The sequence below is a fragment of the Drosophila virilis genome, chromosome 2 (assembly GCF_030788295.1).
Source record: "Drosophila virilis strain 15010-1051.87 chromosome 2, Dvir_AGI_RSII-ME, whole genome shotgun sequence".
In the NCBI taxonomy this organism is placed as follows: domain Eukaryota; kingdom Metazoa; phylum Arthropoda; class Insecta; order Diptera; family Drosophilidae; genus Drosophila; species Drosophila virilis.
In genome coordinates, this window is record NC_091544.1 from 5,502,466 (window position 1) to 5,518,695 (window position 16,230).

At 40.9% G+C, this 16,230-nt stretch overlaps 1 protein-coding gene across 4 annotated transcripts in view; it reads left to right on the plus strand.

Moving 5' to 3' along the window:
- Positions 1-6,086: 6,086 nt before the first annotated feature.
- side (sidestep) overlaps positions 6,087-16,230 on the plus strand; it is a 68,152-nt gene continuing 58,008 nt past the window's right edge. For 3 of the 4 annotated variants that reach the window (XM_015171366.3, XM_002054713.4, XM_015171364.3), the window contains exon 1: positions 6,087-7,662. The gene's annotated coding sequence lies outside the window, so the exon portion shown is untranslated. The remainder of the gene's footprint in view (positions 7,663-16,230) is intronic. The other variant, XM_070206988.1, reaches the window with a different exon arrangement.

The following is a 16,230-nucleotide window of genomic DNA, read 5'->3' on the forward strand; positions in this document are numbered from 1 at the left end:
ACTTTACACCTCACAATGTGGCGTGAAGGGTCCTGAAGTGGACTGAAATAAACACTTGGCAATGTGTGGCAACTGGCGAGAGCGCAGTCAGAGGAGCCACAATGACAGCGGCAGCGGCAGCGGCAGCATTGTTATTTGTTTGATGAAGGCACAAGCCAGGCAGACATAGGGCGCAGGACACGGGCCACCGACAGGACATGCTGCAAGAATGGAAAGGTAGAAACTAGTTCAAAGGTCAGACAGGCTGCCGCTAAGCGGCACGAATGGGACACTGGCCACTAGGGAAGGGCCGGGCTAGGCACGAGACTTTTAATGCCAACCGCTGCACACAAACAAGCACACACGACGCCCAGCCGAGGCAAAGGTATCTCATTGCAGCCTGTTTTCAAGGCTCGTTCTCATTGCCAGATTATCTGTGATCGATAAATGGCCACGGTTCTTAATGAGCGACCAAGGCATTTGGCATTGAAAGGTGTGAATCTGTCAGGCCAAGTAGCAAAACGAGCCCAGCAGGCAGCAGGAGACCAGTTGATCAGGCGCACAGCAAGTTGCCGCACAAGCATCCAGTCAGGCACTCAGACGCAATTGATGGCAGCTATTGAAAGAGCCGCAACACCAGAAACATCCTCGACGAGTTCCATTCGACAATGGGCATTTTAATGGGCATGTCAAGGACTAGCCAATCAAAGGTGGCGGGGCAAAGGTTCAGAGAAAAACACTCGCAAATGTCAAATGTTTGTGACAGGCAGCCGCAGGCAGGCGGAATGCTATGTGGGTGTGGCTAATTATAAACACATTGAAAATTATAAAATCAATATGTGGTGAGAAAAAATGCGCTGACAGGCAGACAACAACTAACGAGTCTGGATCTGCACTCTGCATACCCTGTAGTCAAGCAAATCTCAACCAATGGCGTATCAAAATATGTTCAAATGTGTGTGAGGCGCACGCTTTTTGCGGATGAAAAGATATAGTTATTTTTAAGCACATTCTTAAGCACATTAAGCACATTCATATTCTTAAGCACAAATTCATTCCGTTTTTATCGCATGAACTTAATATATAAAAAGAAAAAATAAAATAAAATCAGAAATTACATTTATAAAAAAGGCTTACTAATGATAATTCAAAAGCCCATAAATAATTTATATTATATCAAATCGATTAAATGCTAAAGGACCCTATGGAATTTGAGGGTAAACATTTTATATCTGACCTCCTTAGAGATATTATACATATATTTAAGGCCAGGGTATCTACGCGGTCACACACATTTAACTTGAGCATTTTTACATGTTTGTTCTCTTGTACGTATTTTGAAAAATTCAGGCAAATGGTCGCCATATGGTCGAGAGCTCATGCAGCTCCTGTTTTTATTTGTTGTAATTTTTGTTGTTGAAGCGCTCCTGACACACCAACATGACCGCAAATGAGATAGTGTCTACCTAACGCCCACTTTCCCCTGATCCGAAACTGTAGGTGTGTATCATCAATTCTGTTCTTCTTTTTTTTCTTTTTTGTTGACGCCCTCACGCACTTCTTTGTACATCCTGTGGACAATGGCGCAACAGGGGAATATTAAAGCGGGAATATATATGCTACAGGCAGATATGTGATATACATGTATATTGGTATTTTATTTATATAAAGCAAAAGTTCAGCTAGATCACTGAGAGATAAATAATAAACAATGAAGGAGAAGGTGTCATAATACATATATGTGGTTTTAGATACTCTCGAAATGGAAACAGGATAGCTTCAAGTCGAGAGCTTCTTTGTTATTGCCGTTGCCCTTGTCAATGACTTTTCATAAGGTTCATTCTTTTGACAATTCACATAGCACACACCTTGTGTCTTTATGCTGGCCAGATTGTCGCAGTGTGCGTGGACTGGCAGACTCGCCAACCACGTTGAAAAATACAAATTAAACGAATTTACGACTCATCAATAATTTGCCGAGCCACCCTCTAGACAGCCCATTCTCTTTTGCTTTCGGTTAGGTGTCAACTCTACGTGGACCATTAGACAGCGGTTAACGAGACAAACAACAAGGAAACTAACGAGCAGCCACATTTCTCACAGTACTCAACGCTAGAGAAAAAGAGATTGTTATCTCAAAGCCGCCAGTTCTCAAACGAGGGCCGCCCGCTCGCCGCAATTGAATTCCCCTGCGGTCAGAGGGAAAGTCGAATAGAGCCAACGGACTGTCTCTGCCCCTGTCCCTTGCACCATGGCCCTGCCGATGCCGACGCCACGCAGTTAAGTATGTTCGTAATTTAGATTTATTTGCCCCTGCCACCGAGACCCCCACCCTTAAGCTATCAGCTGGCAGCAGCAAAGTCTAATATCTTTGGAAGTTGGCGTTTATTATGTTTGATTTATATGACAACCGAGTCACAACCAGAGGGCTGCCCATGGGGGTTGCCATCCCTCACCATGAACGAGAGATGTGTTAATCCATGCACAGTTTTCACTTTCATCTCGGGCCTTGAGATAGGTATAGCTTGCTCCGTTTGGTTTTAATTGTGCGCCAAAAACTGTAAATGACACCCTCATAAATTGCCGCTGCCTGGCATCAAGAAGTCAGAGGTGCCCGGGCGTTGGGTGGAGGATGGAGTGCGGAGTGCGGAGTATCGACTGTGTCGTGTCACAGTGTCCAGCTGTCAATCACATTGAGTTCAGTGCGTAAAAAAGGAAACGACCATTTAACGACGGCCATCAAAACTAGGTACAAGAGAATCACGGCTCGGCCCGGTTATGGGCCACGCCCTTTAAAATGCGAGGGAGACTTCATTAGATGACAAGCGATGGCTTTTAATGAGACTCAAGTGAAGCCATCGCATGTGGTGGTTGGGCGGAGGGAGGGAGGTCATGCCACACGACAGTCAAAGCGTCAAGCTGGGCCAAAAGGAAGTTGTTGAAATCTTGTGATGCATTAAAATTTGCAAGTTTTGACTTTGCTTTGTCCTGCTGCCGACTGCTGACTGCTGACTGCTACTGCTGACTGTCGGCTGCTGTTGCTGACATTTGTGTGTCACTGGCACGTTTTGCATGCTTTTAGGCGCTCACACACACACATAGCACACACACGCACACACAATTTATGCAAATGTCGCTTTTCTGCGTAGCTGCTTCGCTTTTTTAATGAGCACACTGAGACTGAGAGAGACAGAGGGGGCACGCACAGCCACAGCCCGCAGCCCGCAGAGCGCACAGAGCAAAGTAAATGAGTGCTTACTGTGTGTGTGCATGTGTGTGTGTGTACATCTTTCGTATTTGTGTTGCTGTCTTGAGGAGCGTCTGCGAAGCAATTAAAATGAAATAAGCCAAGTTCTTCGCCTGGAAAACATTCTGCAGATAAGACGCAAGTTGAGAACACAATAATTGCCACGCCCACAATTGAGCAGAAAACAAATGCGAGCAATGATATGCCCATTAATCGGTAACCTTTCTATTAGCTTGGCTTGTTATTCTTGATCCTATTACGCACTTTGCTCGCTGTTGCCACTTAATGTTGCACCTCAAGTGCAAACATGGCAGCTCCGCGAGCAGTTGCATAGATGCACACAACAGCCTGTTAGCCATTTGGACTGTTGGCCGCATATAAGGAGTTAGATACATGTGGCTAAAGGCACTCACGAAATGCGTGTGGCGCATTTGCTAGGCTTAGGCACATTTTAGTACAGACATGCTGCCAGCTCTTTAACGCCGCAACACTTAACGAAAGCAGCATGTGTCCAGCAGCATGTTGTTTTGAAGCTTGCCACAAGCTGGCAAATTTTATTCCTGACCGCAGAAATTAAGACCTTTGACACTTGAGGTCGCTTTGAGGTGTTACTGTCAAAGTTGACAACCAGTTGCAAATTCTGTCCAGCTTGAATGTGGCTTGTCTTGTGTTTAAGTTACTTGACATGCCTGTCAACAACTTCAGTTTGTTTAGTTTTGAAATGTCTCGAAAATTCAACTAACAGCGCTGCCACCTCAACTTCCCCTGCACATATGGCTGCACCGAACAGCGATTATGAGGCATAGACAACATGTAATTCTGATTGTTGTAACTATAAGAGTTAACACCTTATAATAAGTGTTAAAGACAGTGAATTAAATTCGGTAAAAACATTTCTTAACATACTTAAGCAGAGACGTATTTGCATGAAAATTTCTAGTTGCTTCTCAGATAAATATTGATAGCTAATCATAATATGAATATTTGTCTTGTCAGAAAACCTCTCACTGTAATCAATGTGTAATTTTGAAAGTGAGTACAAATGCAAGTTGGTTAGAGTGTTATTTTCATTTACTTCCTTTCAAGTCACATTCGCAACCTTTTAATCTGTTCTCATCTTACACTAATTACGACATAACATATATACTATAGGGTTGCACAATGACTTCATAACTATAATTATATAAAATAGCCAACATAGGAAAGTAGAACTTTTCCTGGAATGAAAGCTAATGCCCAGCATTGTCTTTGTCCTCTTATAATTAAACCGAATGAGGACTTTGGTGAACTCCAGGAAATTGAAATTAAGTAGTTACCGAGGGGTCATCGACATTTATGGCATAACAAGTGGCAAAAAGCAGAGTTGCAGTTTGGCTATTATATTTCTTGCTGGCCATCGAGGCACACATACTTGACATCTGTGTATGTGTGTGTGTCTCATTAATGCCGCTGACCAGCAGATAACTCAATTTGTGTTTACTTATGGCTTCACGCTGGCAGCTTGCGATGGGTTGAGTGAACTACAGAAGAGGGTTATGGCCACTTTCTGTCAAATTAGTGCCTAGTTCAGGGCGCATAATTGGCCTGGCCAAAACTTTTTTCACGCAGCCATAAAAGATTTATGGAAATTATGCATGTTTTTCTTTATGCTGTGCGGCAGAGGCGAGCGCAGATTTATGAGTGCTTGCAATAAATCACATACACCCGCACGCGCACACACACGTTGTACCCGAGCCTGGGTGTGTTTATTTGAGCTGTCTATTAATTGGTTGCCTAAAACAACAGCAAGGGCTGTTGCCAAAGGTCAAGTCTATGCGTATATGTTGCCGCAACATGTTGCCCCGCACGATTGCCAAGCCAACGAGTCACTCGACCACGAGAGATGTGTGAGAGCATCTGCGTTGCGTTCGTTTTGTTGTCGGTGAGGGGCGGGAGGCCGACCGACTAACGAAACGACATCTAAAATGTAACGCAACGAAAACTGTGCCTCGCATTCGTCAAATGGTACGTCAAACGAGGTCTTGTTGTTGTCGCACGCAACAGTTTTGTTCGATGCTGTTAACAGCTACAGAGCCATAACATAAATATTTGGAGCAAGCATTTTATAAGCAGCATCCGATTATTAATAATCCTATTGAGCAGTACGTATATTATATTGTTTTTGTTTTTGGGTCAATTGGAAGATGGGAATGTTTCTGCAAATATTCAGTCATTATTTTATAGTTCGCAATATACATTGTGTATGTGGAGGCCAATCAGCTGGTGCTCGCCTTTCATAGTAATAACAAATATGCTATTTCCTATTAGTCCAGCTATTGTTAACTACAAATTTGCCTGCCGAATGCAGGAGCCAAGAATTTCTTTCCATTCTGCAACTTAATTAATTATAATTAAAATCGAAGTCTCTTGAAAATGGTATACACTTTTAAGGTGTCTTACAAAAGCTAAAGTACATAGCATTTTTATTGGAAAATAAAAATATTAATTTCCGATATTTCATTCTGATAAAATCTGTTAACATAGAGCAGGATGGCAGATTTCGAAATAAACAACATATGTTAAAAAATAAAAAATCAACCAAAATAAAATTAAAGTCAAAATTCAACAAATAAAATTTCGGGAACGGGAAAAGTTTAACCAAAATAATTGCCTTACCTTTTCTTTTAATTTAACTTCTGTTTTAATCTTAATTAACTAATTTCATATTAGGAATTCACAAATAAATGTTTGACCTCATCACAGATGATGTTCGCTTGCAACCCGGTATGGTTGGATATCGAACATATTGGCTGGTCTTAGTACTCGATCTGGTTGGCTGCGCCTCTCGACCGGGTCGCGTCAGTCTCTCATTCGACACTCGTACGCGCAGTCGTTCGCACACGTGTGCGCTTCATCTTGTCGGTTTCGCAGTCGCGTTTGATAAACAACATTTATGTGCTTAGCGCACAATCGGTCGGTTATATATAATTCAAAATATATTAATTAGAGCATATACATATACAAATAATATAAATAAATGTTAGTTGCATGGTGTTTGATTTGGTGAGTGAACATCGAACAACAACAACTGTATCAAAAATCAGGAAAAATTAAACTTAACTTAAATCTGGCCAGTTGTTCGCAATTTATTCGGTAATTAGGCAAAAGGCCAAAAAAGGCTAAAGAAAAGTGCGTGACCCATTCTAAAGATTGTTGTCGTTGTCGTGGATGCTGCGCGGCGGGTGGAGGCAGGTGCGTGCGCCCCAACAACCGCGCCCCAAGCCGGTTACAGTGCGTGCGAATAGTCGGCGTTGCCTGGGCATCAGTCGCGTAGAGGGACTAGGACAGAGCATCTTTGCCAACGTTGTCGTAATTTCGCGTTAAAATAAACACGCAAAAGAAAAGCAAAAAAAACCTTAAAAAAATATCTCAAAGAGCAATGCGCTCTACAACAATAACACAAACAACAACAACAGTGTAAAAGTAAAATCAAATAAGAATTGAAATTTAGGCCAAAAGCGGATTACGAGAATTGTTGCTGCTAACAACAACCACAGCAACAACAACACAGCCCGCAAGCATAAAAGGAAGATTTTGCCCTTGCAAAGGCAACAGCTTTGTGCGTGTGTGCGTGTGTACGTGTGTACGTGTGTGTAGAAAATAAAAGTGAATTGCAAAAAAATCAGAGAAAGAAAAACCAACACATGAAAAGAAATACTCAAATACAACAGAAATCAGTAAATAAATGACGACAACAGCAACTCAAGCGTGCAGATCCTTAGACGATTGAGAAACTCACAATTCACAAATGATTCGCATGGAAATATCGTTGTGTCATTTTCGCGCTCATTAGTTTACTCAGTGCGCCACGCCCCAACGCCCTTGATAGCCTGCTGCGTGCTGGCTATCAATTAATTGCTAATTCACACCAAAATGCGTTTATAAAGAAAAACCTGAGCAGAAATCAAAATTGAAGAACAACAAATGAATTAATGAAACTCTTGTGATTCGCATTTGTATTGGCAAGATTATGTATACGCGTGTGTGTGTGTGCTCATAAAGTGAACGCCTCAAGCAATACCCCGCACGCAATTGCACCCGCACACGCGAATCGGTCGCGTGCTGTCATAATTTATCACAATTTATTGTCGTCAGACCGAGAAGAGAGTCCAGACTGAAAGTGCATCCATACGATACACATTACTTTTGAAGCCCCTTCCATATGCGGCTGAGTGCATTAGAACAACAACCAATTAACTGCAACAGAAACCAAATTCGCAACTTTATTAAGTTCATTTTTCTCTGTCTCGCTCTCTCTCTCTCTCTCTCTCCCTCTCTCGCTCAGTTGATAAAAAGCAAAATACAAACATCAAATAAAGCGCTGCCAACGAGATTTACCCCGCACTTGGATTAGCAGAGCGAAAGAAGGCGAGCCGCAGCGCAGGCGAAAACTTTGGGTGAGTTTCTCCCTCGGATTTTGGTAGCTCTATGCTAAAACTTATGAATTGAGTTCAACGATAAGTTCTCTGGCATCACTTTATGTCTGTACATAACTCCTGAGAGAGTACTTTAAGGTTAAGCACTATTTGCAAGTTCTTATATATAAGAATTTACCTTCTGCTGCTTGCTGCAATTTATTAAAATTGCTTTTGTTAATTCCGTCTATGAAAATGAAAACCTTACCGTTCAAGTATATGTTTATATATACATCTATCCATCTCAAAAGAATAGTTGCAAGTCTTGTTAATATTAAACACTATTTAATAATATTACGTTCAATAGTTTAAGATAACAATTAAATTAAATACCATTACCATTACTGAGCTACTTTTATGTGGGTCGTCTTAGAGAAATAAGTATTTTTCTGTGAACATAGCAAAGATCTTTAATGGACTTCTTACTGAACCTGTTGACGCTTAAATAATATTTTCATAAATATTTCAATTTGATTCAGATTGATCCGAACCATAAAAGTGGGTCAAATAGCAATAGCATTTTGAATGTCCGGGTCGGACAATGTCAAGAAAATTATGGGTCGAATGATAGATTAATACTTGGGTTTTCCATGTACCTTGGCTAAAAATGCATCTTACATGTTTAAAAGCCAAAAGTTGTCTACCATATCTTATGCATAGCTCAAAAGAATGAATCGGTCGATGCACACACTATTTTCTCTTCATAAACTCTTCAACTACGAGCTTCAATATTATGCAAATCCGCAAAAAATCGACCTATCTATCAATAGGTTTCTCGTTAGGAATAATAAGTTAAAATTTAGATTTCTATCTAACAAGGTATGTATTTGTGTGGCATTCCGTAGCAAAGTATCAAAATATAAAGCAAGAATATTCAATCTTCATGGCGCATTCCATTCCAGTTTTTCTTCTTTCAGATGCTTTTTTATCTTAAGTAAAGATAAGACTCTGCTGACATGTTTCAGCCAAGAGAGTCTGAGATCCAACGCCCAGGCTATTGCCTCAAGACAACTTTTGGTTACCTGGACAACAATAGCTTAGTCCAAGTCTAAGTCACAGTCCACAATTCACTAGCCGCCAGCCACAAGACAGACACCAAAGTCAAATTTTGAGCTAAGTTCAGCAAAGCGCCTCTCGACGTCTTATGCCACGCAAGCCGGGCAAAGAAACCAGCTGAATATGGAATACGCACACATACACGTACATATATAGCACCCATAAGCGCACACATATGCCACACTTAAACATATAAAAGAGCAAATCAGAAAATCCAGTGCACCCCCATGCGATAAACTCATATGAATGTGAATGCTAGTGCCGCAGGATATTTGCAAAGCCAGCGCCAGCCCCAAGTCGTTGCCAGTTCCGTCCACAGAGTAGTCTATTAAAACAAATAGAAAAACAGCAAAGCACACACACGCCCACACACACGCCGACACCCACTCACATACACCGCCAAAAAATTGCGCAAAACAAAGCAAAATATTTAGAAACAGAAAAAAATTGCGTACATAAAGTTTAGAGCTTTCCACGCACAGAGAGAGAGAGAGAGAGAGAGAGAGAGAGAGAGAGAGAGAGAGAGAGAGAGAGAGAGAGAGGGTGAGAGAAAAAGTAAGCAACACAACTCGAAATTTAGGTAACTGCATAGAAAAATTGAATTTTGCACAAAAAACTTGAAGCAGCAGCAGAGGCAACAACAACAAAAGCTGAAACACATAAAATGTTTGCTTTATGAAAATGCAAATAATGTTTGTACAAGCATAGCACATATGTATGTGTGTGTGCCTGTATGCCTGAATGCGTGTGTGTGTTGGTCAGTTTGTGCGTGTGTGTAGTCAACCAATAAAATTTTCAATATATTTTATCAGAATTTCTGTTGCTATTTTATGCATAATACATTTTGAGGCTAAGCCGCAATAAATGCTCTACTAACTAAAAGAGATAAATATTGAAGCAGGAAAAAGTCAGAGGCAGGGAGAGAGAAAGAGACAGAAATGGCTTGAAAAATATGAAATCTTATTTAAATGACATCAATATTGATTAACAATTGCGAGCATAGAAGAAAATCTCTTCTCAGAAAGGCTATTATTTATTTGTGCATGAAATAAAGTACGAAAACTTTATTCTGCTACTGATAACAATTGCATTTAAAATCTAGTTTTAATCTTCTAATTGAAAAGGAGGCTCAAGCTTTGTAGGTTGCATTTTGTTCAATTTTTGTGGGTAACGCGGGGACCTGTTAATAAGTTAATTATTGTAATCTCTGTGAACCATACATATCAATACCAATTGTTGCAGCCAGCTTTAGTTGTATGCTTAAAAAACAATCGACTTTTACGAAATAGTATGGGCAAGGTCTTAAGGAATATACACTTCAAAATTTCCATTGATTAGCTTATGTAGTTTCTGAGATTGACGGGTAGACGCATAAATATATTAATTATATTACATAAAACATATGGAACTAAAGTGTGCTTGTTTTTGTTTTTATAGTATTCAGTTATCTTAAATCATTTCACGTTAAATGTGCCTCAAACGTGTAGCATTAAGAATACGATATTGAGAATTCCATCCGCAACTGTGGAAAATTTGCGGATAATGGTTTTCATGAGTGTTTTAATATTTACATTTAGGCTTTTCACATTTTTCATTTGTTCGGTCAAGAATATAGACATTTTATGATGTCGGACACGTCTTGTTCTGCTTGTTGCAGGAATTATAACCTCATAATCCATTTCCAATAGGTCAAGGTAAATTAAATCATCGCTTACCAACTTCAAAAGGGATTAATTAGGCTTAAGCTTTTCCAAATTGACGCTTAGTGTCGAAACAGGCACCACACGTTCAAAATAGCAATTATTTTGATAAATTAAATTTGAATCGATTATATAGATTATATATTTAAATGGAAGAAGACGTTAGATTCTAGAACAAAATTGTTCGATTTATATACATATACATACATAATCTGAGCCCGACAGCAAATAGTTGCACTCGTACAGGAAATATTGTTGATGAAATAGCAAAAAGGAGTTTTTATTAAGACGCGTAATATTAATTGAAGTAATAATACAAAAAGATATTATTACTTATTAAGTGTTTAGTTTCTTCAAGTATGTCCCAGCTTTTGGGTATATTTGCATTGAAATTATCGTGCCACGCAGCAATATATTTTTTCTTGTTCAATCCCACAGAGTGCATTGCCACATTAAGGTACGATGGCACCGCGCAAAGGTGGAGCATCATTTGGCAATCGGTTATGGGTCACGTGTGCGAGCAATGCATTTATAAATGCATTTGGCCAATGGATGCAAATGTAAATGGAAATCTGTGCACATTTTCCAATTAACGTAATTTACGAAATGGCCTCGTGTTTGCCTTCAACTTCCAATTAAATGCCGGGACAAGCACGTAGCCGAGCCAAGTCCAAAATGTTGGCCAACTCCAAGTGCAACTGCCGCTGACATTGCACTGACTGTGGCAGCAACTGCATTCTCACGTAGCATGCAAATTGTTGCACATTATCGACGTTCGTTTGGATGCTTACTTTAATGAGCAGCCGAAGGAAGCGTCTGGCGGCGGCTTCATATTACTCGCCACCTCGAGGCAACCCAAAGCTACAGCTCCCAGTTCATCCCCCTCCTCCCAGACCATGCTCTGCTTAATGTTAAATATCGTCGTCGCCGCATTTTGCCACTGTTTGCATTTAATTTTAACTTTTCTCATCTGATTTATGTATTTCGCTCAACGCTGTCGCTGTCGCCAGTCGAACGATTTTGCATATTTATTTTGCATCTATTACTATGTGAGTTGTGGGGTGGGGGCTGTGGAAATTTGTAGGGTCTGCGGTTTGTAGGCTCCGCAGCGTCAGCAAGCGTTGATGCTCTGTTGCTGTTGTTGTTGTTATTGTTGTTAGCATTGGCATTGCCATTGCCTTGCTAGGGAGATGCTGGCAAACGATATTTGTAATTCTAATGCCTTCAAAGTGTTTCTCTGATATGCGGTATTTGCATATATTTTGTAAGCGTGTGCGTTCGCAATCGTGATTTAAAAAAGCAAAATAAAAAAGATCAACAAAGAATGACACGCCGAATGTTAAATACTCTTGTGGGAGACAATTATGTAGAAAATGTTTTCACGTACAAACTTCGCTCATTGTGTATAATATAGTCCTGTGCTGAGAAGATTCGGCACATATGTTAAGATTGGAAAAGAAAAAGGAATCTTCTATTATAAAGTGATTCAATCTGGATCAGGGTTCCGATAGAAGGCTCTTTAATAGAAGGTGTTCAAATTGTGAGATTTCCCGGTGGCTGATGCTGATCAGAAATAAATTTACTTTAAGGGTTCAAAAACGTATGCGTTACACATTTCGTAAGAAAATGTGTTATAATACCATCTGCAAGTGTATCAAATAGGTTTAGAAATGTATAGAAAATCAAAATAAAAACAAACTGCGACCTCGGACTGTGATTTTAATGGCCATTCCACGCCCACCAAATTGCAGCGACCCCAGCGCGCTGGGCATGCGAATAAGTTGTCAATTATGGGAGTGTTTCAATTACGATACATTGACCTGAATGCGATAATGCGAGCATGTTGAGCTTAACTGCTTGTCATTTGGCCACTGAACGTCTGCTGAGCGTCTTGTGACTCAATTATTACATTAAATAATATTATAATGCGCGCTTATCGCATTGGGCTAATTGTTTTTGCCTGGCTAATTGAATGCAATTTATGGGCCACAGTGGGCGCCTAGCGGTGGGCGTGTGCTCAAAAGTCGCCCCGCTTTGTTATGGGCACAGCAGCAACAATAATTTATCAATTTGCGCCGGGTCCATGTCGGGAGTAAATGAAGCGAGCATGGAAAAACGAGCTTATCCCATGTTAAACATACTTAAGCGTAAGCACACATGAGCAAGCAGTCAGCTGCACAGTGGTTGTTGTAGGAGCAAACATGGTGCACAGTGCTTGTAAATTTTTATGGCTCTTTAAAGCAATAGAAACACAAGCAGGGCAGCCAGAGAAGGGCTCGATGCGATGATAGCCATCGCCTGCATATATCCAATTGAATTGGAAAGCATGTTTAAACATGCGCAAGGCTTTGACTGCACCAGCAGCAGCAGCATTGGCCATTAAGGACAATGGGCTATGGCCATGACAAGGACATGCATCCCGTGCTGCATGGAACAAGTCTTTGCATTCAGCTCTCCCGGCTTTAAAGCACACAATCGCACTTTGGGCCACGAAATCTGCAAGCAGCTTCGATTAGCGCCGGTCGCCTAATTGACTTTCTGTGTTGCGATTTCACCTGCAGTTGCTGCTGCTGATTGCCCAGTTGGTTAGTCATCATCTAGAGCAGCAGTAGCAACAGCCACAGCAATAGCAGAAGCGGCTACATATCTATGTGGTTGTCCTGAACAAAAAGCACAATGCGAACATTTGCATTTAGATTGGATTCGTCTGCCGTTTTGGTATTTCTCTTCGATTATTTTTTTTTACTCTCACCCTTCGAATTGAGTGATGCCAGCCAAAAGAAATCAAAATTTTTAGCCATCGGGTGGAACGGCACACAATATGCAGATATCGATGAGGGGAAAAACTGTGTTCGAAAAAAACTGAAAAATATTTGTTTTTGCAATGCGTGCTGTGGTAATTCTTAATTAAATGCATAATTCGTATTTATTATTCAAATGTTTTTGATTTATGCAATGCTAGCTCTCACCTAGCTATAATTTATAAATATTAATTAGAAAATTCAACGTTATGGTTATAAACTATATTGATTCAAATTTCGTGTGAATTTAGCATGCTGCCGTTTTTAAGTTGAATAACAATTGTTCGTGTGTGTGTGTGTGTGAGTGACAAACGCTCATAATTGAAGAGCGATTCACACACATACGCATATATATGCAGAGACGAATGTGTGTATACACACACCACTTCCTTGCAAACTGCTTGTATCCCTTTTGAATAAATTAATGTCAGAAGTGCTTTGGCTTTTGATTTTGATTGATGATTGTGCGCCTGCATGAGCAGCTACAACAAAGCACAGCCAGCCACCCACTCCACACCAGCAGTCGCCCACTCGAGCTACGTCAGATCCGCATCGACTCTCGACTGAAGAGCCTGTGCCTGTCTTGTCCCGGCATTTGCTTTAACAGCCGATGAGTCGGGACGTGTGTGCATAGAAATTACGCATAAATAACCAGTACGTGAAGCCTGCCTTTACCGCATGCCCGTCAGCTGCACTTTACCGCATGCTGTCAGCTGCTTGCCGCTTGCCGCTTGCAACTGCTTTTGTAACTGGCTGCATCACCATCCTGGCCAACATCGATGACAACGCCAAGCCCAAGCCGTAGCCAATGACAACAGCATCAGCGCGTAGCACAGGACTCGTGTGTGCCACACGCACGTGCCGCGTCTATGCTTATCTCTGAGTGTGTGTGTGTATGAATGTGTCGCGCTTTATAGAGCCATTGTGAGAGACACAGACGCATCAATCAGCTGTTTGTCGCTGACTTTGAGGTTGTAAAAATTGCACAAAGCTACGATCTTGTCTGTCTGTATGGTAACAGGAATGGGTTGGGTTTGAAAATGGGGCGTGGCCGTGTAATCAATTACGTGGATTCATTAATCATGCAAAATACTCGCCACAGCAGCATCCACAGCGGCTTATTGATTTTGTCGAGCATGTTTCTTATCATGTGACGTCACGCGTTGCCTTAAAAATTAATAAATTTTTAACAGCCCGTAAAGACCTGCCCACAGAAGGCAGGAAAACTCGATGTCACAGCAAATGAGTAAGTTCAGCTATGCGATTCAAGGCTGGCATTGTCCTTGACGTAGATACAAATTTGCATAATAATCTACATCTTTTAAGACAAGACTAAAGGAGAGTCTCTCGCTCTCACTCTCAACCTGACTGTTTCTGTCTCTTGGTGTCTCTGCTACTTTCAAGGTTAATTTGTTTCAACAAGAAACTTTGCGGGCGCACAAAAGTATGCTAATGTTTTCTCTGGCACTGCCAATTTTGAATGTGCCTGCTACGAGTTTGCGAAAATGTTGAAACTCCTTTCATTAAGTTACAAGTCTTTTATATAAATGTATTATATATACACGAACACGCAAGCTCATACACACACACACAAAACCTTGCCAGAGACTGCTTTTCAAGACCTTAAACCCTTCCATATTCGCTTGATAAATAAAAGTAAATGTATGCAAATCCATCGTACACATTTGTATTTATTCAAATGCGATTATTTGTGGGAAATGCACATTTTCTTTATTTTTTAATGAAGCATTTCTTTTTAATTTCATTGGAAAATGTAGGATTTACGTGGGAATCGCGAACAGGTGTAGTTGAGATGAATGGAAGCTTGTAACATAACAATTCGCATAAAACATAATTCGATGCTAAATCGATTGTCGCATGAGAGAAACTATAACGAAAGTATTAAATATCCTCGCGGGACAGATAGACTTAAATTCTCATATAACATAAAGTCGATACACTATCTACCTGACAATGTATATATGCATATAAACATTTGACACTGAACTGTTTGTGTAATTGATTTCGTATCTCTTGCACAGTCCTGGCCTTGGTTTACCCTTCCGTTAAATAATCTCCAAAATAGTTTCAGTTTCTACTATAAACGTTTAATCCTTGCGGCAGGTCTCACAAAGCTTCTTATCTGCATTCTCGTGCGCATATTTAACATTTTGTTGAGCGAACCTTTCTCGACCGAAGCTTAGCTGAACGGCCGCATTCCGTAGCCCATGAGAGCCTTTTATGCGCCCTAAAAATGTAAATTTACGGAACGGAATAGCGACAGCGAATTTTCTGTCAGGTAACTCAAGGGGCTAGCGCTAATTATGTGCAGCCGCACAAGTGCTCCAGCACAAGTAGGTGGTTGCGCTGCGGGTTTTACGGCCTGATAAGCTCCAAGCACTAAACTCGTTCTCGAGACAGCCGACAGTTGTCACTTCCATAACACAAATTCTACGGGCTAATGCGATTTTCGGGAATTGACAGGTACATGACATTGCTTACGACTTTAATGACAAGCACAACATGAGATTCAGTCCAGACAGACGCAACTAAAATACGGAGCGGAACGCAGCGAACTGATGGGAAAGGGGAAACGGCTTCATCGATGACAAGTGGCAATATTTTATGGGGGCTTGCGACTTATTTGGATGAACTAAGCAGAGCTTAAGCTACAAGGCGCAACTGCTTCCCACACAGCTCAGCTCAACATGTGTGCCTCACATGCAATTCTCCCACCCTCTCTTCCCCTTTCGAAAGGGGGCACTCAATGTGAAACTCACATTCGACATTTGACATTTGACATTTTGGACTGCGTAACAAATCGTGGCTGCAGCTTTGGGCAATTTCAGCGTCGCAACTGCAAACGGCAAGCGAACCAAAAATTGAGGACTATGATAAATTGAAAACTCATAAATTATGTGAAATTATGCCTCGATGCTGGTTTGCTTAATGTGTCAGTTGAGTGGAAACATTTTTGACATTTATTAACATTT